Source organism: Sarcophilus harrisii, chromosome 3 (genome assembly GCF_902635505.1).
Source record: "Sarcophilus harrisii chromosome 3, mSarHar1.11, whole genome shotgun sequence".
NCBI lineage: Eukaryota > Metazoa > Chordata > Mammalia > Dasyuromorphia > Dasyuridae > Sarcophilus > Sarcophilus harrisii.
In genome coordinates this window covers 226,358,888-226,382,553 of record NC_045428.1, presented here as the reverse complement: position 1 = coordinate 226,382,553, position 23,666 = coordinate 226,358,888, and the positions used below count along the sequence as shown (strand labels likewise).

The 23,666-nt window shown below is 34.2% G+C and overlaps 1 protein-coding gene across 1 annotated transcript in view; it reads left to right on the top strand.

Moving 5' to 3' along the window:
- The first annotated feature begins 3,158 nt into the window (after positions 1–3,158).
- MGAT4A (alpha-1,3-mannosyl-glycoprotein 4-beta-N-acetylglucosaminyltransferase A) overlaps positions 3,159–23,666 on the top strand; it is a 125,891-nt gene continuing 105,383 nt past the window's right edge. The window contains exon 1 of the mRNA XM_031959117.1: positions 3,159–3,288. The gene's annotated coding sequence lies outside the window, so the exon portion shown is untranslated. The remainder of the gene's footprint in view (positions 3,289–23,666) is intronic.

Below are 23,666 nucleotides of genomic sequence, written 5' to 3'. Positions count from 1 at the left end.
GGAGATTAGGATAGTTTCTGATGCATAGTTGTTCATATTAAAAAAAAAAAAACATGTTTTTGGCAGTTTGGTATTGTGTGCTGTACCTGGGCACACACTCATTGCTTAACTTTTTGCCCCTAAGCCTACTAATAGATTAGTATGGCTAAAGCAACCAGCATTTGCTTTGTTTGTGGATGGGTACTTTACTCTCAGGATTGTTGATCCAGCATCTTTCACAAAGGCAAAATTCTCAGAGAAGGAAAATGAAACAGAAAAAAAATTCAAAGCTCTGCAATTATGTTGAGCTTCCTTCTATTCCTTGGTGCCTATTAAGTACACATTAAATATAATAAAGCAAGTGAGCTAGCCTTTATGGTCTACTAAATCACTTAAGAGGAATGAGGCCTACCTCAGAGTCTCCTAAACAACTCTGGGTAGAGGATTCTGCTGCTGCACAAGCATTTCTAGCTGCTCTAAAAATGAATTGTGGGGAGTTCATCACCAGCAGTGAATTTGGGTTGTCTTTTTGTTTGGGGGTTTTCTGAAACACCAGTGTTGTGTCACCTTGATAAGAGAAGTAAACCACAGAAAAACAATCATAATGTTCAAGCGAAGCCTCTCTAAGGTTAGAACAAAACAATCACATTGGAGCCACATTTATGTGGCTCCATAACCCAGATCTGGTGTGAATAGCTTCCTTGGGGTAAATCTACCTTAATAGATTTAGATTGTTATGGTAAGTGGGAATGGATGGAGAAAGAGCCCAAACAGATGCAATAAAAAACCAATTCTGAACAACAATTTAGCCTTTTGCTGGATTTTATATAGTATGAGTCTCACATCTATAGTTTATAATGAACTGCAGTTGGTGAGATTTTTGTTGCTTATTCTGCTGAATAAGCATCCCCCATCAAACTCTGGGGATGAACATCAGGCAAAATGAGATACATTTGGCAAAGAAGTGAAATTGTTTAATAGGAGTTATCTGAAATAGAATTTTTTTTTCTTTCTGAATATTAGTCCATATTCTCTCTGTCAGGAGGTAAGTAGAATTTATTATGGATCTTCTGTACTCATGGTTGTTCCCTATGTTGATAAGAGTTCTTAAATCTTTTAAAACTGTTCATTTTTACAATGTTGTTGTTTTGGTATTAATTGTTATTCTGGTTTGGCTCACTTTGTTCTGCATCAGTTCATATGAGTCTTCCCAGATTTCTTTGAAACTATCTTTCATCACTTCTAATGGAACAATTGAATTCCATTAATATAACATATTTTTGTTAATTGATGAGGACTCCCTAAGTTTCCAGTTCTTTGCCAATACAAAAATATCTGCTATAAATATTTTAGTACAGATCAGAAATTTTCCTCTTTTTTTGATCTCTTTAGTGGTTTAAGCCTAGTAGGAGTATCAAGACCCTTACGTGTATTTTTGCAGCAGAACAACAATTTCTCTCTGATATTGCTGTCATTAGAGACTCTACAATCAACTATAGGTGTTCTTGCCCCTGGTCAGGGTAGAGAGAACTGAAGAGATTTCTAGATTTACATATATGTGACTCCCAAAGAGAACATCAGACCAAAAATTTTCTTTTTGCTGTAACTCTGCCTGAAACAGAATCATCTTAGCGTGGCTTTGAGGTAATATTAGAATGTAATAAAACATCAAAATATTACAAGATATGAATGAGAATTCGGGAAATCCTAGAAATATTCTCTGAAACTCATGGTATGAATGTCATATATAGGTGTTCAATAAATGTTTGAAATAGAATCTGATCTGGATCTTTTTCACAATTTAGATGAGGCAATACTGGAGGCAGGGGTTCAGAAAGAAACAAATATAATTAAAATCGTTACAAAAAAGATACCTGAAGAAGTTCTGGTTCTGTTTGCTCTTTGGCTTGTGTTCTAAATTATGTGATTAGTGCTTCTAGGATTTCCTGCCCTTTCTTTCTGCAGAAAATTTTTTTTTTTTTTTTTTTTTGCTTTTCTAACTTATTTTTGTTCTTTCCTCATCACTAACTACCTCAAGAGATTGTGGTAAAGCTTAAATGAGCTGTTTGGAAAGTTTTTTGTAAGCCTTCAAGTACTATATAAATGTCAGATATTATTAGGTTGCTTTCTGAGCTACAGAAAACAAATGTGCTCTCATTAAGATAAATAAGGGGGAAAGAAAAAAATAGAAACAGATAAGATTTTCTAATGGTGACAACTCTTAAACCTTTATCCTACTAGCTCGGGCCAAAAATAATAACAATGGGACTGATTGGGAGTTGATTGTTTTTGTCGTTGTGTACTCATTATATATCGAGTACCAAGTTACGTACAATGTTTGTAGAAATCAAGGAACACGATAGAAAAGGCTCCTGGGCTGCATCGGTCTTCCAGGTAGCTTATTAAAATTGCAAGAAGATGCTTCAGATAGTAAGGAGAGGAGAAAAAAAGGTAAAAGGTCAGAGAATATGAGAACACGAATTAGTCATTGGATCTCAGCTCAGGGCTATTTATAATGTATAATTTATAATTCCCAGCCATGAGGTGAGCACGGGAGTAGAATGGGGAGACTAAGGCTCCATTCCCCCTCCCATCCTGTAACTAAGTCTTTGGACAAGTCACTTCATCTCTCACTTTTGGAAAGAGAGCCGTTTGGGATCATTAGATGATCTCAGGAGCCCTCTCCAACTCTGACATTGTGGGAGGTGGGGGGATCAAAGCCAGAGGTGCCTAAGGATGCTGAGAATGGAGGGAGATGACCAAGGTGAGTGTCCCTTTTTCCCTAGGACAGGCCAGTAGTGGTGCAGAGTACCACATAATCAGCCAATCCTCTCAGATTCAGCTCTCGCAGTGACAGGTTTAAAAAAAAAAAAAAGAAAAGAAAAGAAAAAAGAAAAAAAAGTGGAGAGGGGGGAGAGAAATCTCACGAGAGGATCTAGCCCGCGAGACAGTACACCTGAGTGACAAATAGACGGGCCAGTGACAGGGGCAGTTTGGAGGGTCTCGGGCTCGGTACTGGTCTGAGGCATACAGTCCGACGTGCCAATGGGGAGCCGGTCCCCAGGAGGGGGCGGGATGGAAGGGGGGGAGAGCGGTCTCTGGAGGTGTATCAGCGGAGGAGGCGGAGCCTTGAGAAGGGGCGGGGCGGGGCGGGGCGGGATGGGATGTGTGCGCTGGGAGGGAGGGAGGTGGTGAAAACCTAGTGGGCCGAGGTTGTAGCAGCCGCCGCCGCCGCCGCAGTACAGCGGCCAGAGCTGAAACAGCTGCCGGCGCCGCAGCTGGAGGAGCGCGCCAGAGAGCCTGGGACTGGTAAGCAGGACTCTGGAGCCGGGATGGAAGGGGCCGCTACGATGTCAGGGTGGCGCGGGCGCGCGGAGGCAGCGGACGGGACTGGAAGCGGGGTGAGGTGGTCGTGAGGGAGGCGGGGGCGGCGGCGGATTCACCTGCTGATTATCCGCGCCCGGGCACCTCCCTGGGCAGGAACCGAGCCCTCCGGTCGGGACCGCGCCTCCCGACTCTGGGAGCGGGTCGGGGAAGAGGTCCGTCGTCGTGGTCGGAGCCTTCCTGCCGAGCCCTCGGACCCGGGGGGAGGGGGCGACCGCCCCTGCTGCGGCTGCTGCGCTTGGCTCCGCGCGGCCGGCTCTCCCTAGTTAGTCCTGCCTGGCGGCGGCCCGGGGCTGCCGCGCTTTACGCAGAGGGAGGGAACCGCGGCCCCGAGGGCGCTCCCGGGTTCCTCCGCCAACGGGCCGCTCCGTTACCCTGCTCTGAGGAGAAGGGATGTCGGGGGTGGGACCCGAATCCCTTCCTTCGCGTTAAATGACGGACTCCTGACAAGCCGGCTCTGATCACCTCGAGGGCAGGGGGCGCTTGCGGCGGACCCGGACTCAGGGGAGTGGGGGAAGAGGCCCCCGGGTGAACTTTTCTTAGGGAGTCTCGTGCCGAGCTTTCCCCGGGCGTCCCACGGGCTTTCCCTGGGTTTTTTCCTCCCGACGTGGGCATCCACCCCGACGTGGGCAGGCGGGTCTCGCGTCTCGCCCTGTCTGTCCTCTCTCTCCCTCTTACCCTTTCCCCCTCCCCTCCTGTCTCTGCTTTCTCTCTCTCGTTATTTCTCTGTTCTTCTCTTTCTTTCTCAGTCTTTCTATCTATCCTCTTCTCCCTTTCCTTTTCCTCTCCTCTTTTGGTCCACTCTTTTCTCTTTCTGCCCTCCCTCTCTTTCCCTTCTCCCACCTTCCTCTTTCCCCCTATCTCTTTCCGCCCCCTCTCTTTTTCTGTTTCCCTATGATGTTTTGCTCCCTTTTCTTTTCTTCCCTCGTCCCTTTCTCCATCTCCTTTTTTTCGTTCCTCTGCTTTCTTACTCTTCTTCCCTTCTCCACCTCTTTTCCTTCTCTTCCTCTCTCCTCCTTGCTTCCTTTCATCTCTCCCCCTTTACCGTCTATTTCCCCTCTCCCTTCCCGTTTCCTCCCTTCCCCCTTTACCTCTGCATCTCCTATCTTTTCCTTTTCCTCTTTTCTTTTTCCTCTCTTTTCTGTCCATGACCTCTCCTACTTCTCTCCCTCTTTCCTTCTCTTTTTTCTATCCTCCCCCTTTCTAGCTTTATTTTCCCACCTCTCTTTCTGCCCCCCCTTTTTCTTTTCACCCTCCCTCTCTCCTTTCCTTTACTCTTTGTTCGATTTGAGATTTCTCTGCTGTTTAAGACAAGTATATTAATATTATCTCTAGGTGAAGATCAAAGATTGGTTTTTCTTTCCCTCTGCTCTACCTTTCTTAGTGAAAAAAGAAGAAAAACAAAATCACTGTAACAACTTTTCAGGCAGACAAAACTAATTATTGCATTGGACCTGTCCAAAAAATAAATTTGAGTGGTCCTGCTGTATCAGCCACCTTTTGCAATCCTGATTGTTTACCATGTTGATAGTTATTATTTGCTTTTACATTGTTGTTTTGGTATAAATTGTTTTTCCAATTCTGTTCACTTCATTCTGCATCAGTTCATTCAAGTTCTCCCAGATTTTCCTGAAACTTCATCATTTCAGACAACTCCATAATATTCTATTACATTCATATACTGTCATTTGTTTATTTCCCCAATTCATTTGTACCCCTAATGACCACTTCCTTGCCTCTTCAAAAGGAAGTGATACACATCCTTTTTTCCATTTTTTTAAATTTATTTGGGTTATAGGACTACTAGTAGTATGACTGAGTCAAAATATGTACAGTTTAGTGATTTTTTAGGCAAAGTTCCAAGTTGCTTTCTGGAGTGACTGGACAGATTGCTTTCTTCTTTTCCAAATTATATGAAGTTATATGAGATGATGAATTGAAAAGACATAACTCCTGGGTTCTAGCTTAATTCTCACCATTGAAAATTCAATTTTTATATGAAAGAGAAAGAAAAAGTGTAGGTGTGGGAGAGATGCCTAGCACTAATTAAAAAAAAATTTAATTAAATTTTTTTTCCAGTTAAATATTTTTTCTCTCCCTCCCCAAAATGGGACAAAACAAACAACCCGTGTAACAACAATGTATAATCAAGTAGAACAAATATCCGTGTTGGTTGGCCGTGTTAATTATTTAAAAAAAAAAAAAAACTTGAACATTTTAGGGTATAATTATCTAATGAATTGTAACTATTAACTACTTTATTATTATTATTAAAAATAAATCAGATTTACATTAAGAAATTACATATTAGTATAGGATGATTGCTTAAGGAAAAGCTATCAAATTTCTTGGGAGCTTTTATTTTAGGAGGGCAGCAACTCCCACCGAACAATATTCAAGGAGGTTTCATTCTGTTTCATAAGATCACGGACATAATAATTAAGAAAGTATCTTTAAAAAAAAAAATAAAAAGTCTGCACCTGTTCTCCAAAAGCATGGTGGGTTAGGGATGTGGAGATGAAACTGGGAACAGATTCACAGCCTACTTTAGTTCCCTTGGTACATGAAAACAGAAGCTGCGTGTTTGACAGAGAGCTTTATGAGGCTTTGGTTAAGCCTGTCTCAAGAGAGATGAAATATATGGTTTTTCCTCTAATTGTTTTTTGAATCTCTGAAGAACTGATAGAGCCATGTTGAGTATCCTAATACTCAGGACAGCTGGTGCCCTGGATCCCTTCTGAAGTGGAGTAGTCTTTGTAGGATTCCAAGTGACCTGAAGCCAAGGGGAACTGGCACTGCTCCTAAATCCAATGCTTGTACTGTTTGCATTTTTAGGTGAAAGCATTTTGCCTGGGGAGTGGCCACTGGGGAGTGGCCTGTGCTATTTGCATTTTTGGATGGAATCTTGAATCTGGGTTTAAGAATGCTTCTCCACCATCAGTTCAATCACTACCTTTTAGTCTAGAGGAAGAGAAACCTTTTCAGATCTTCCCTTTTCTCCCCAATCTAAACCTCTTAGTTCTGGCTCAGATTATTTACTTATCTATGTACCTGTTTTTATTCATTCTATAGATTGTAAACTCTTTGAGAGTAGGAACTCTGCTATTTTGTGTTTGTTTTTACCTTGGCATCTGTAGTAATTAGTTGGCATATAGTTGGTATCTAATACACCTTATGGAGTCATCTGAGTTGTGTCTGACTTTTTATGACCCCAGCTGGGGTTTCCTTGGCAAGGATGCTAGGAATAATTTGCCATTTCCTTCTCCAGCTCATTTTGTAGATGAGGAAACTGAGGCAAAAAGGGTGACTTGACTTGCTCAGGGTCACACATATATTAAGTGTCCGAGGCTGGATTTGAACTCAGGAAGAAGAATCTTCCTGACTCTAGTTTGGCTCTCTATCCACTGTACCATCTAGCTGCCCCATCTAACACATGTTTAGTGATTTGAATGGAAAGAAACTGGATTTGGAGTCGGGATTTGGGTCCAAACCTTGTCTTTGCTACTTATGTGATCTTGAGCAAGTGACATTACCTCTCAGAGTCTAAGAAATATGCCTTGCCCCATTTTATTTTTTATATTATACAGAATCCACTAGAATTATCCACTATGAGCATGTAGCTTGCAGACAACATAGATGTAAGATGCACAAATTTCAAGTGAACAAGTATTAAACATTTAACTGTTTTCGGAGTTATTACTGTGAATTATACTGTGAGAGATAAAAAGTTTAAGAAAGGAATGCTTTTTTTTTGCCATCCATATTAACTATAAAAAACAAATTAAGAAAGATGCTCTCAGCATTAGAACTAATAAATAGATGCACTTAATAATTTTACATATATATACCTATTTGTGTGTAATGGTATACATCTCTAGGGTAGAGGTTGGGGAAAGGAAAGGAAAAAAAAAGTCTGATGGATTTATCATGGATTCTACTTGAAAGTCTAGTGCTTTAGCCTTTGTCATACTACCTTTTGCAGAATCATTATTGTCTTCCCACTGACTCAGTTCTCTAAGAAATCAGCAAAAAATGCTGGAAACTTTGAGCTGCAAAAAGAGAATTTGAGTTGGGCTTTCTAGTATGAATGTAAAAAGTCAGTAAGCAAAAAGTAAATGAGAACTATTTCCAGGCATAAAAAATTCTAAAGGCAGTGTTATCTCAGGGTTGGTGGTCAGAGGATCCAACCCAATCTAACAAGCATTTATTAAGTGCCTGTGGATGTACCAGAAACTGGTAGAAATATAAGAAGAAATAGAAAATGGCCCCAACTTTTAAGGAGCTACCTTTAGTTAGGGAAGCACAACATGTAAGCGGGTGGTGACATAATAAGAGAATGGTAAATTTGGAATTAAGGAAGACCAGTATTCAGATCTTGCTTTAGACACTTAATAGCTCTGTTATTATGGAGAAGTCATTTACCCTTTTTCAGCTTCAGTATTCTCTGAAAATGGATCTATGTTACAGGGTTGTTGAGATAACATGTGAATTACTTTGCAAATATTAAATTACTATATAAGTAGTAGTTATTACAAAATAACTGAAGGAGAAAAAAAAGAGTACATGGCAGGAGTGAGCCCTGAGTAGAAAAGGGTAATATGAGAAATGTAGGATGATGTCATATTATTGAGGGCTTATATTTTCATTGTTTTGTGCTTTAAAATGTCTTTTATAAGGTATATGTTTTGTTAAATTTTACTTTTTATTTGGGTTAAATGATCTGACAATAGTTTTGATAGTCACTGAATAATTGAAGTGTTGATTTATATTTAAGTGATGTAGGAAAATTCAACACGTAGAGAATGAAGTCCAGTTCCAAATTTTGTATCTTTAGTCAAAGATTAATATTGTGGTCCAGAAGCCAATAAAATCTGTCTTCTTGAGTTATCATATTTTCCATCATAAAATTTTATTTTGTTTGAAAGGTGAAATGAATTTTTTAAATGCTCATGTAGATTTTTGGAGATTTCATTTTTATACCTTTAGTTTTATTTGATATTTATTCAAACATTTCTGAAGTATTTTTCCACAGTTATATGAATGGTCAGAGCCGTATATATAACATTTACTATTTAATAGCATGTTCAAAAGTTCTCACATACATTAATAAACACACAAGAATCCTTAAAGAATCGCTAATTGACATTTTTAATCCATAGCCTAAGAGTTTAGTCTGGTCTTTGGGTAAAATGTGACAAAGATGCTTTAAGTAAATTTAAATAGCTCTTATTTTTTGTGGTGATAGAGGTTCATTGTTATCTTACTATTACTAAGAGTAAGTAATAATTTGTCATTCATGTATGATGTTGATAAATAATTACAATTTTATTAAATTATGTTTCTTTAAACTTTTATATTGTCTATTTACTTTTTATTTGAAACTCAGCAATTTAGACTCCTGTTCCTCTGGCAACTAAATGTTATTTATTAGGACCTTTCCAGCTACTACAGACAGAGATACAATGTCTAATTATAGCACCAAAGTCTGCCAGGTGGTACAGGTGATTTAAGGATTTTAGAATCTTGAAGACTTGAATTCAAATTGTGCCTGAGATCCATCCTTACCGTGTTGTGTGACCCTGGGCAAATCACTTAACCCTGTGTGCCTCAGTTTCTTTTTCTGTCAAATGGGCCTAATTATAGTATTTCCCAGACTATTGAGAATAAAATTAGTTAACATATAAAGCACTTTATAAGCATTTATAAATGCTATTCTTATCACTATTGTTATTAACGCTGCCTACAGAATGTACTTAGAATAATTAATTTGGATTCACTAAATGTAAGTGATAATATGTGATATCAGTAATCATATGAGTAAAAGTTCTAAAATACAGTTTTCCTTCTAAATTTTCAGGGTCCTTAGTGAGGAATTTCCCAAGAAGATTTTTTAATAAATATAAAGATTTGCTTTAATTGTTATGCCTAATAATTATTGTGTGCTAAGAGGTTTGCCTGTAGCCAATAGGTCTACTTTTGATGTTTTAAAATGTATTATTTTTACTTTTTAGTATTATGTAAACACATTTATAATAAGTATTTGAAAGTAATAAAAGTACATTTTTGCAAGCAACTTCTAGTAAAAGACTTTACATCTTAATAGATTAATATTTCTAGTTATTACTGAATGTCTATGTGAATAAAGTAAAAGATTCTTGTCTCTTGTCTGTTACTTATAACTAATCCTTCAGAAAAGAAGGGTACAGAAGATGCAAGAGTTTAGTGTTTTTATTCTAGGCTTTCCAATATTGGAACTAGGAATAAAATTAAATAGTCCTGTCTTTTTTTTTAATCCTCCCCATCAAATAGTATTTGCTAAATACTTAATGATATAGAAATATGTTAAACATTCTGGAAAGTTTAAAGTGGCACTATATTTGAAACTAGCTTATGTGTGCTGTTGTTAACTATAGAAGTGAAAATAATTCCAATTACTGCTGAACATTTACTATAATATATGCAGGAATATTTTATAACCACATAGCACAGTATAAACATACATTTAGTATTTTTGTATTATTGTTTCACTTGGTTTTGAAACCAATAGCTGAATGTTCCTAATAAGGAATCTTTGTAAAAGTAAAAAAAATTCTGACAACTTTCGGTTTTGTGGAATAACTAAAGTAAGGCCTTTTATTTTTCCCCATTACGTACAGATTGTTGATTTAATCAGGCAGATTATTCTTGTAATTACTTTTTGTAAATTTTTGTAAATTTTTAAAATTACTCCCTGGAATCCTTAGTTACTTTTTTGAGATGTATTAACTATTTAGTGCCACCAGAGTGATTTTTGATATATTGATGAAGTATATTTTGTAGCACCTATATGATATATATTGCATAGCTTGGACTGATGGTTAACTGTGTAAAATATAGAAGTGCTATTTTCATTACCAACCTTCCTTTTTCTTCATCAGAAATAAATGCTACTTTAAAAAATTATATATTTTGTAACCATCAGCAAAACTAAACATTCAAATAAGATAAAACATGATTGTATATAAAACTATACCCCTCATACTAATTAAACTTTGTATATTAATTTTAAAAAATCTTTTCCATCTAAATTCTCTCCTTCCTTCACCCCATCCATCAAGAAGGCAAACCGTATATAATACCCATTATATATGTGAAATCATTCATACAAAGCATTTTTCCATGTTAGCCATGTTGAAAAAGAAAAAAGAAAAATAAGTGAAGAAAATATGTTTCAATATTCACTCAGTTAACCAGTTCCCTTCTCTGTGGAGGTGAATAGTGTTTTCATTATGAGTCCTCTGAAATTGTCTTGAATCATTATCTTAATCAGAATAACTTAAATCTTTCATATTTCATCATTACAATATTGCTGTTACTTTGCACAGTGTTCCTCCCTGGTTCTCATTTCACTTTACATCATCAGTTCATCTAAGTCTCACTAGGTTTTTCTGATTTGTCCCTTCCCCCCAACTCCTTCTCTTATTCTCTTATAATATGTTAATATAATATCACATTCATATACCACAACTTGTTCAGCCATTCCCCAGTTGATGCAACAAAGAACTTGTTTAATTATTTTTGTACTAGGGTCCTTTTCCTTTTTCTTGGATCTCTTTGAAGTACAGATCTAGTAGTTAGTATTGTTGGATCAGATGGTATGCACAGTTTGATAACCTTTTGGACAGTTCCAAATTGTTTTCCAGAGTGGTTGACTCAGTTTGTGACTTCACCAACAGAACATTAATAAACTCATTTTTCTATATCTCCTTAAACATTTATAATTTTCCTTTTTTTTTTTGTCATGTCATTCTGATGGTTATAAGGTGGTATGTCAGCGCTGTTAATGAATAGTGAGTTAGAGTATTTTTTTATGTGACTGTTGATAGTTTTGATTTCTTCTGTAAACTGTGTATTCATATCCTTTGGGGAATGACTCTTATTTTTATAAATTTGGCCAAGTTCCATATATATTTGAGAAATGAGAACTTTAGAAGAACTTATAAAAATGTTTTTCTCTCAGTTTTCTTTCCTTCTAACCTTGGCTATATTGGTTTTGTTTACGCAAAACCTTTTAAACTTAATACAATAAAAATTCCATTTTGCCTTCTGTGATCTTCTGTCTCTTGTTTGGTTCTGAACTCTTCCCTTATCTTCCCAGAATTATCCCTATAGAAAAAAATGTGTGATTCTTTCCATACTCTACCAATTTGCTTATGATGTCATCTTTTTTGTCTAAATCATATATTTCATATTGGATTTATATTTTTACAGTATGAGATACCGTCAGACTGCTTTTCCCAGCAGTTTTTGTCAAGTAATAAGTTTATGTCTTAATAGCTTAGATGTTTCAGTTTATCAAATACTTAAAGTACTATGGTCATTTACTTCTGTATAAGGGATATCTATTCTATTCAATTGACTAACCACAGTATTTCTTATTTAGTACCAGATTGTTTTGGTGATTACTCCTTTGTACAATTGTTTGAGAACTGGTACTACTAGAATGTTTTCCTTCACTTTTTATTTTCCATCGATTCCCTTTATATTATTGACCTTTTGTTTTTCCAGATGGATTTTGTTATTTTTTTCTTGTGTAAAATAGAGTAGTTTGATTAGCATGTTTCTGAATAGATAAATTGGTTTCGATAGTATTATAATTTTTCTTATATTGGCTTGGCCTACCCACGAGCAATTAATATTTTCCAGCTGTTTAGATCTGTATTTGTATGAATTTTTTGTAATTGTATTCATTTAATTCCAGCATGTGTCTTGGCAGATATATATTCACAAATATTTTATATTGCAGTTTTTTTGATGTAATTTCTCTCTTCCTTATGGATTTTGTTGGATGTATGTTCATAGGTACACACCCAGTCATCCACACCCACACACACTCCCACATACCCCTAATATAATATTGAATAGTAATGTAATAGTAAAAGGACATCCTTGTTTCACTCTGGATCAGTTTATCCCCATTTTACATAATGCTTGGTGTTTTTGTTGTCATTCAGTTGTTCAGTCTTGTCTGACTCTTTGTGATCCCATGGACCCTATACTTGGTTTTAGATAGAGCTTTTCTTACAGTGATAACTAATACCTATCTTTTTCTTTATGATGTTTTAAATAGGAATGGGTATTATATTTTTGTCAAAAACTTCTGCATTTATTGATAAAATATGATTTGTTATGTTTTGTTATTAATATTTTCAATTATGCTTGTAGTTTTCCTAATTGAACTAACTCAGTATTCTTAATATAAATCTAATCTGATCATCGTTCATGATCTTTGTGATATATTGCTGTAGTCTCCTTGCTAGTATTTTATTTAAATTTTTAATATTAATGTTAATTAGGGAAACTGGTATATAGTTTTCTCCTTTTTTGCTGTGCCTGTTTTTAGTATTAAAACCATATTGTGTTATAAAAGGAGTTTGATAGGATTCCTTCTTTATCTGTTTTTCCAAATAGTTTATGTAATATTAGAATTAATTGTTCTTTAAATGTTTGGTAGAATTAATTTATAAATCAATTTGTTGCAGGGATTTTTCTTTTAGGGAGCTCAGTTGTAGCTTGGTCAGTGTATTTTTTTTTTCTAAAATAGGGTAATTTAAGCATTCTAATATCTCTTCTGTTAATCTAGGCAGTTTATATTCTTGTAAATATTTATGCATTTCATTTAGATTGTTAGTTTTATTGCCACATTGTTGGACAAAATAGGTCCTAATAATTGCTTTAATTTCATCTTCATTAATTGTGCCTTCATTTTTTTCATTTCTGAAACTGGCAATTTGTTTTTTTAATTTGTTTTAAAACAAAGTGGTTTATTAATTTTTATTGTTTTTCATAAAACCAGCTTCTAGTTTTATTTGTTCAGATTTATTGAACATTATTAATCTGATTTTTTTCAAGATTTTTAATTTGGTATTTAGAGATTAAATATATATTTTTTTAAATTTGCATGTCCCACTCCATATCTGCTTTCTTTCTTTTATTCCTCTAAATGTTTAGGGATAAAAGTCTTCCCCTATGCACCACAGATTTTGGTGGGTTTTTTTTATTAATAGCTTTTTATTTACAAAATGTATGCATGGGTAATTTTTCAATATTGACCCTTGCAAAACCTTCTGCTCCAAATTTTTCCCTACTTACTTACCACACTCCCTCCTCTAGATAGATGGCAGGTAGTCCCATACATGCACTATGTTAAATATGTTAAAATATATGTTAAATCCAATATATGTGTACATATTTATACTGTTATCTTGCTGCACAAGAAAAATCAGATCTAGAAAGAAAGAAAAAAACCTGAAAAGGAAAACAAAAATGCAAGCAAACAATAACAGAAAGAGTGAAAATGCTATGTTGTGGTCCAGACTCAGTTCCCATAGTCCTCTATCTGGGTGTAGATGACTCTCTTCATACTGAATAGTTGGAACTGGTTTGAATCATTTCATTGTTGAAGAGAGCCATGTTTTGGTGTTATTCTTAACAGTTTTTTTTCTTTAATAAATTGTTTTTATGATTTGTTCTTTGACCTGGTTGTCCTTTAAGCTTAGATTCGTTTCCAATTAATCATTATTCTGGGCTTCCATTGCTCTTTATTAAATGTGCTTTTTGTTGCTTTATGGCCATTTTATTGCATTATGGATGCATTTAATATTTCTGCTTTTCTGCATTTATTTGTGAGATTTTTATGCCCTTAATATAGCATCTATTTTTGTGAAGATGTCATATACAGTTGAGAAAAAGGTATACTACTTTCACTTCTCAGTATTTTGCAGAGCTATCATATATAACTTTTAAAAAATAACCATACATATGGTTCTACTTAACTAAATTTATGTCTCTGGAGATGGATAGCATCTTCCTTCATAGGTCCTTTATAGTTCTTTTGAATATAGTACTCAGAGTGGCTTGTTCACATTTATTCTTTGGACAGCATTGCTGTTAGTTCATACGGTATTCTCGTAGTTCTGCTCACTTCATTTTTCATTATTAGATGCAAATTCATGTTTTTCTAAAATTGACCAGCTCATCATTTCCTATAGCACAGTAATGGTCCATCACAATCATATACCTCAGTTTATTCTGAGTAATTGGGGAAAGGTAATTTCCCCAATTACTGACCAGCCCATCAATTTCCACTTCTTTGCAGTTATAAATATTTTAGCACATATAGGATCTTTTCCATTTTGCCTGATTACTTTGGGAAACAGACCTAATAGTGGGTGTTGCTAGGTCAAAAGGTATATTCAGTTATATAACTCGGGGCATAATTTCAAATTTCTCTAGGCTGGTGGTTCAGTTCACAGTTCAATCAACAGGGTATTAATGTCCCACTTTTTCAATATCCCTTCCAACATTTGTTTTTTTCCCCTTTTTTCATTTTAATCAGTCTGAGACATGAGATGATATCACAGTTATTTTGATTTGCATTTCTCTAATCAGTAATGAATTAGAGAATTTTGTCATATGTAGTTTTGATTTCTTTATTGAAAACTACCTATTCATATTCTTTGATCACATTTTAATTGGAGAATGATTCATTTTCTTATAAATTTTACAAAGTTCTCTATATATTTGAGATTGATCTTTATTTAAGAAATTTAAAAAAATTTCCCCAATTTTCTATTAATTTTGGCTACATTTTTTTTGTACAAGCCCTTTTTAATTTAAGGGTGATCAAAATCATTTATTTCATATCTCACAGTGCTCTCTAATTCTTGTTCATAAATTCTTCTATACATAAGTCTGATAGGTAATGTTTTATGTTTTTCTAATTTTCTTATGTATCTTATGTCTTATTTATCTATTCATGGTGTTCTATGTTCTTCTAGTTTCCTTCTATATCCCTTTAAATCTAGATTATATATCCATTTTGTCCTTATCTTGGTAAATGGTGTAAGATATTGATTTATACCCAAGTTCTGATGTAAGATACTGATCTGTACCCATTTTCTGCCAGACTCTTTTCTAGTTTTTCCAACAATTTTTATCAAATAGTGTATTATGAGCCCCCAAATTTAACTCTTTCTACTTGTCAAACACAAGATTACTATAATCATTTACTACTGTGGGTTATATTATCTCTCTTCCATTGTTCTCTTTTCTATTTCTTTAAAAAAAATAATTTATTTGAGGCATTTGGGGTTGTGACTTGCCCAGAGTCATATAACTAGTAAGTATTAAGTGTCTGAGTCTGGATTTGGACTCAGGTCCTCCTGACTTGTAGGGCCAGTATCTATCCATTGCATCACTTAGCTATTCCATATCTTTCTATTTCTTAGCTGTACCACAGTTTTGATAATTATTACTTTAAAATCTAGTTTAAAATCTGGCACTGCTAAAATCTCCTTTAGGGGAAAACCTCATTAATTTCTTTGATGTTCTTGACATCTTCTCCCTTCTCCTTTTCCTGTTACACTTGTTTCTCACTCTTCCGATTTTTTTGACATTATATCTATGTCCTAGCTTCATACCAATACTTTATGTGTATATAGATTACTTTAACGTCCTCAGTAATGATAAAGTTCTTAGGTGTTACATGTATAATCTTCCCATATAGGAATATAAATGGTTCAACCTTGTTAAATCCTTGATGATTTATCTTCATATTTACTTTTTTATGCTTGAGTTTTGTTTGATTATAAAAACATCTATTCAGCCCTAGTCTTTTAAAATTATTATATTTTTCCAAATACATGCAAAGATAGTTTCCAACATTCACCTTTATAAAACCTTGTGTTCCACATTTTTCTTCTTTTCTCCCTCCTTTGCCTCTCCCCAAGACAGGAAGCAATTCTATATGGGTTAAATAGGTGCAGTTCTTCTCAATATATTTCCATATTTGACATGCTGTGCAAGAAAAATCAGATCAAAAGGGAACAAAAATATGAGGAAAAAAACCAACAAAAGATGAAAATATGCTTTTATTCATCTCCGTAGTTCTCTCTCTGGATGCAGATGACACTTTCTATTACTAGTCTGTTGGAATTACCTTGAATCACCTCATTATTGAAAAGAACCAAATTGATCACAATTGATTATCACAATCTTCTTGTTACTGTGTACAATGTTCTCTTGGTTCTGCTCAGTTTAGTTAGCAACAATTCGTATCAGTCTTTCTGTGCTTTTCTGAAATCAATCTGCTCATTTCATTTTTTTTTTTTGCTTTTTTAATAGCATTTTCTTTTTATTTTTTATTGAAGTTTTTTATTTTTAAAACATATGTAAGGATAACTTTTCAACACTGACCCTTGAAAAATCCTGTGTTCCAATCTCTTCCCCCTTCCCCTTACCCCTCTCCCTTAGATGGCAAAGTAATCCAATATATGTTAAACATGGTAGAAATATGTTAAATACAACATAGACACACATTTATACAGTTATCTTGCTGCACAAGAAAAATCAAATTAAAAAGTAAAAAAAAGAGAAAGAAAATAAAATGCAAACAAATAACAAAAAGAGTGAAAATATTATTTTGATTCACACTCAGTTCCCACAGTCTTCTCTCTGGTGCAGATGGCTCTCTCCATCCCAAGTCTATTCGAATTGGCCTGAATTACCTCATTGTTAAAAAGAGCCACGTCCATTAGAATTGGTCATTGTATAATCTTGTTGTTGCCATACATAATGATTTCCTGGTTCTGGTCACTTCACTTGGCATCAGTTCATGTAAGCCCAGGATTTTCTGAAATCATTCTGCTGATATAATATTCTATAACATTCATATGTCATAACTTATTCAGCCATTCTCCAACAAAAAGGGCTGCCAAAAAGATTTTTTGCACGTGTGGGTTCTTTTGGAATTTCATTTTTCAAAATACATGCAAAGATAGTTTTCAAATTCACTCTTGCAAAAGTTTGTTCCAAATTTTTCTCCCTTCTTCCCCATTTCTCCCCTCCTCTAGACAACAAATAATGCAATATATGTTAAATATGCACTGTTTTTCTAAACATAAGGAAAAAAAAACCCTAGCAAAAAAAAAACAAACAGAAACAAACAAAAAAAAAGGTGAAAATACTATGTTGTGCTCTACATTCAGTTCCCAAAATCCTCTCTCTGGACGTAGACAGCTCTCTCCATCACAAGACTATAGGAATTGCCTTGAATCACTTCATTGTTGAAAAGAGCCATGTCCATCAGAATTGATCATTACATAATCTTGTTACTGTGTACAATGATTTCCTGGTTCTGCTCACTTCATTCAGTTATCAGGTCATTTAAGTCTCTCCAGGCCTCTCTAAAATCATCCTGCTGGTCGTTTCTTACAGAACAATAATATTCTATCACATGCATATATCATAACTTATTCAGACATTCCCCACCTGATGGGCATCCACTCAATTTCCAATTATTTGCCACTCTGAAAAGGGCTTCAAATTGCATTCTTCTAATAAATAGTGATTCAGAGCATATTTTCATGTGACTAAAAATGGCTTTAATTTCTTCATCTGAAAATTGTCTGTTCCTATCCTTTGACCATTTATCAATTGGGGAATAGCTTATATTCTTATAAATTTGAGTCAATATCAAAAACACTGGCTATTAAAAAATTTCCCCCAGCTTTCTGCTTTCCTTCTAATCTTGGTTGCATTGGTTTTGTTTGTGCAAAACCCTTTTAATTTAATGCAATCAAAATTACTCATTTTGCATTTTATAATGTTCTCTAGTTCTTCCTTGGCCATAAGTTTCTCCCTTTCCCACGGATTTGAGAAGTAGACTATCCTTTGTTCTCCTTATTTGTTTATAGTATCATTCTTTATGTCTAAATCATGAGCTATTTTGACCTTGTCTTGGTGTAAGGATTAGATATTAGTCACTGCTAGCTTCTGTCATACTATTTTGGCAGTTTCCCACCAGTTTTTATTAAAAAATAAGCTCTTATCCTATAAGTTGGAATCTATGGATTTAATCAAACATTAGATTACTATAGTCATTAACTATTGTGCCTTGTGAACCTATTTCAGGGATTCACCACTCTTATTTCTTAGCCGGTACCAAATGGCTAATGACTGTTGCTTTATAATAGAGTGTAAGTCTGATACATCGAAGCCATCTTCCTTTGCATTGATTTTTCATTAATTCCTTTGAAATTTTTGATCTTTTTCTTCCAGATGAATTTTGTTATTATTTATTCTAGATCTATAAAATAACTTCTTGGCAGTTTGATTGGTATGACATTTGAATAAATAGATTAATTTAGGTAGAATTGTCATTTTTATTATATCCTAATTTGTGTGTAGTATCACCCTTTATGCCTAAATCATGTATCCATTTTGACCTTATTTTGGTATAGGGTGTGAGATGGTTATCTGTGGCTAATTTCTGATATACTCTTTTCTTGATCCCAGCAATTTTTGTCAAATAATGAGTTCTTATTCTACAAGTTGGAGACTGAGTTTATCAAACAGTAGATTACAGTAGTCATTACAACAAAACATTGATTGTTTTATGTACCAAAGCTATTCCACTGATCCACACACCCTATTTCTTTGCCAGTACCAGATTGATAACTGCTGCTTTATAATAGAGTTTTAGGTCTAGTACTGCTGAACTACCATCCTTTGCTTTTTTTTTTTTTTTTTTTTCATTAATTCCCTTGATATTCTTGACCTTTTGTTCTTCCAGATAAATCTTATTGTTATATTTTCTAATTTTATGAACACTTCCTTGGCAGTTTAATTGGTATGGCACTCAATAAGTAGATTAGATAGAATTGTTATTTTTATTATATTGATATTTTTCTGATTGTTTAGATCTGACTTTGTGTGAAAAGTTTTGTAATTGTTTTCACAGAGCTCCTGCATTTTTCTTGGCAAGTAGATTTCCAACTTTTTTATTTTGTCTACAGTTATTTTAATACAAATTTTTCTTTTTATCTCTTGCTGCTAGGCTTTTGTTGATAACATGTAGAAATGATAATTTAGATGAGTTTATTTTATATCCTGCAATTTTGCTAAAATTTTAATTTTCTAGTAGTTTTTTAAGTGATTCTTTAGGATAGCATATCATCATATCTGCAGAGAATGATAGTTTTATTTTCTTGTTGCCTACTCTAATTCCTTCTATTTCTTTTTCTTCTCTTATTGCTAACGTCAATATTTCTAGTACAATATTGAATAATAGTGGTGATAATGGGCATCTTTATTTCACCGCTAAGATTATTGGGATGGTTTTAAATAAATGTTGCTTATATTAAGGAAAGCTCTATTCTTATGCTCTTGTGTTAATAGGAATGGATGCTGTATTTTGTCAAGCTTTTTCTACATATATTGAGATTGCCGTATAATTTCTGTTAGTTTTGTTATGATAGTCAATTATGTTAATATTTTTCTTTCTTTTAAACCAGCCCTTCATTCCTTGTAAAAAAAAAAAAATCACACGTGGTCATAGTGTATTATTCTGGTAATAAGTTGTAATCATTTTGCTAATATTTTGTTTAAGATTTTTGCATCAGTATTCATTAGGGAGATTGATATATAATTTTCTGTTTTGTATCATAAAAGGAATTTGGCAGGACTCCTTTTTTTGCCTATTTTAAAAATAGTTTATAATTGAGATTATAATTATTATTGAGATCAATTATTCTTTAAATGTTTGGTAGAATTTGCTTGTGAATCCATCTGGTCCTGGGGATTTATTCTTAGAAAGTTCATTGATAGGTGGTTTAAGTGTTTTTTCTTCTAAGATTGGATTATTTAAATATTTTATTCTGTTAATCTGGGTAATTTGTATTTTTGTAGATATGTCATCCATTTTGGCATCTAATTGATTAAATAATTCCTAGTAATTATTTTAATTTTCTCTTCATTGGTGGCAAATTCTTCTCTTTCATTTCTGATACTAATAATTTGGTTTTCTTCTTTAACTTTTTTATATCAAATTAACCAGTGGTTTATATAATAGTTTTTATCCCCATAAAAGCAGCTTCCAGTTTTATTTAATTAGTATTTTTTCATTGTTAATAATTTCTCTGATTTTCAGAATGTCCAGTTGTTGTTTAATTGAGAATTAAAAATATTTTTTGTAATTTTTTTTTTTTGGTAGTTACGCACCCAGTTCATTGATCTACTTTTATTTTTTTTGAAGTAAGCAATTAGAGATATACATTTCCCCCTAAGTTCTACTTTAACTGTGTCCTATAAATTTTGACATGTTATCTTATTCTTTCATTCATTCATTGCTTTAGTTTTCTTTTATTGATTATATAATTATATTAACTAATTAATTATATAATTGTTAATTGATATAAAATTAATCAGATAATTATTAATTTATATATTATCAATTATTTCTATGATTTGTACTTTGACTCACTTTTTTTTAGAATTAGGTTTAGTTTTCCAGTCAGTTTTTAGTCTGTCTTTCAGTTTCCATTATTGAATGTAATTTTTATTGTATTATGATTTGAAAAGGTGCACTTATTATTTCTCTTTTTCCTGAATTTGGTTGTGAGGTTCTTCTGTTTATTTTTAATATAACATATATATTATATATATATATATATAATATAATATAAAATTCTTTTGATTTTATTTCCAAATTATCTCCTTTTAAACCCTTCCACACCCATTGAGAAAATAAGCAATGTCATATCAATTATACATATAAAGTCATGCAAAACATATTTCTATTTTAGTTATGTAACAGAAGAAAATGCAAGAAATTTAAAAAAATACGGTTCAGTCTTCATTTAGAGAGCATGAAATATTTTTCTCTGGAGGTAGATAGCATTTGTCATCATGGGTCCTTTGGAGTTGTCTTGGATTATTATCTTGATCAGAGTAGATATTTTCCACAGTTGATTATCTTTAAAATATTGCTCTTATTGTTTATATTGTTCTCCTGTTCTGCCTACTTCATTTGGTATATCATTTCAGTTAAGTCTTCCATTTCTTTTCATATAATAGTATTCCATCACAGTCACATACCAGAGCTGCAGCCATTCCCTAATTTGATGGGCATCCCTTAATTTCCAATTCTTTGCCACATAAAAAGAGCAGCTATATACATTTTTGCACAAATAGCTCCTTCTTTTTTTTAAATCTCTTTGGAATAAAAATCTAGTGGTATTGGTGGGTCAAAAGATATACACATTTTTGATTGTCTTTTGGCCACAGTTTCACATTATTTTCTAGAATCATTTCATAGCTCCACCAGCTGTGCATTGTTATGCCGTTTTTTCCATTTCCTTCTCCAAAATTTCTAATTTTCCTTTTCTGTCATGTTAGATAATTTGATAGTTTTGAGTCATGCCTTATAGTTGTTTTAATTTGTATTTCTTCAATCAGTATGATTTACTATTGATAGCTTTGATTTTTTTCTTTTGAAACTTCTTGTTCACTTCTTTTGACTGTCAGTTAGGGAATGAGTGTTTTAATAAATTTTGCTTGGTTCTCTTAAAAATCCCCCTTCCCCCAATCCGTTTCATTTCTTCCTTCTGATTTTGGCTTTTCTAGTAATTCTTGTTGGAATTGTTTGTCTGTAATCTTAATTTTTCTTTGAGGCTTTGTAGATGTTTTAAATCATTTTCTAATGAATTTGTCTTGATCCTCTCTGTTCTTCATAAAAAGAAGTTTTTATCCTCAAGTTTTTGTTGTTTGCTCATATTTTCATCTTCTTGACTTTGGACTAAAGAATTGAGCTTACCTCTGGAGCTAGCTTGGAGATTCTTTGGCTAAATCTGGGGCCTGATAGGTTTTCAGTGCTTCCAAGGTACTAAGACCTAGGGAGAGTTCTGGTCACTCCCATCCTGGTTTGCATATTGTCCTTACTCAGATAGGACCTGTGCTCCCTTTCACAAACAGACTGGGTGACTTTGCACAGCCCTCCCTCATTTAAATCCAATTCACTTGCATGTCATGGCTCCGCCTTCTTGATATCATGATCCTCCTCTAGAACAAAGGACAAAAAATAACCTCTGTGAGTAAATCTGGCCTGGAATTGGTCAGTTGGAAAATTTTTCTTCCTCTCCCTCCTTTCTACCTTTCTTCCCTCATTTTCTCTCTCCCTACTTTCCCTTTCTTCCTTCCTTCCCTCCTTTTCCTGCCTTCCTTCATTTTGTCTGTTCATCTACATTTACCAATAGATGTTATTAAACACATTTTTTTTCCTCTTTTGTACCTCTGACCTCTCCTAGGGTTTACTGGCTATATTAAGGCTAGATTTCTTATAAAGCCATTAGCTTCCACTTTGCCAGTTCCAGTTTTCAAGGAATTATTTTCTTTAGTGAGTTTTTGTCCTTTTTTCTCTTTGTACATTTGACTTTCTAAGTATTTCTTCCATGAATTTTTCTATTTTTTTCTTTCCATTTGGCCAATTCCTTTTTATTGAGTTTTTCTCTTCCTTGAGTTTATCTTTGTCTACTTTGGCAATCCTATTTTTTAGGGAATTCTCTTCTGTGGATTTTTGTGCCCTTTTTTTTTTTTCTTTTAACCATTGGCCTAATAATCTGTGTTTTTGTATTTTCTTCAGTATTTTGTGTGTGTGTGTGTGTGTGTGTGTGTGTGTGTGTGTGTGTGTGCCTCATTTAGCAAGTTGTTGAAATTTTTTTTTCATGATTTCTTTGTATCACTAAATTTTTTTTCTACTTATGTTATTAAAATTTTAAAATCCTTTTTGTGTTTTTTCTAGGAGTTCTTTTTGGGATTGAGATCATTTACATTTTTTCTTTGTAACTTCACATGTAGTTTCTTTGATTTCCTTGTCTCCTTCTGAGTTAGTATTTTGATCTTCCCTGTTGTTATAGCAACTTTCGTGGTCAGTTCTTTTTTTATTTGCCAATTTTTGATTTTTAACTTTATGTTAAAGTTGGGCTCTGTTCCTGGAGTTGATGCAACTCTTTCCCAAGCTTCAGTTTTTTAATACTGCTATTTTCAGAGCCGGTTCTGCAGGTCTTTAAGTTTTCATTTCTTCCAGGGTGCTGTGATTTACGGAGAGGTGTGATCATTGCTCTCCTGGTCTATGTTAATTGTCTTTTGAGTGACTATAAGCCATCTTTTCTGTCCTGAAACCTGTCCCTGTGATTCCTACAAATGCTACCTGGCCCTGGGACTGTGATCCGGCATCACTTGTGCCCAGTGCCATAACATCCTGCATTCAGTGCCTGTAAAGGCTTTCCTGTCATGTCCTTCTGCCCCCCTTAACTTTTGTGAACTGAGCTGTCTTCTGGTCCTCTTAACCATTTGTAGACCGAGAGCTCTGGAAGCCACCACAGCTTCAGTTGACCCCAAGGCCTTTGTTAGACTTTACTTCAGATCTCACCCCGGTGAGACAGACCTTTTAAATTGTTTTAGGCTACAAAATCATTTCACCCCAT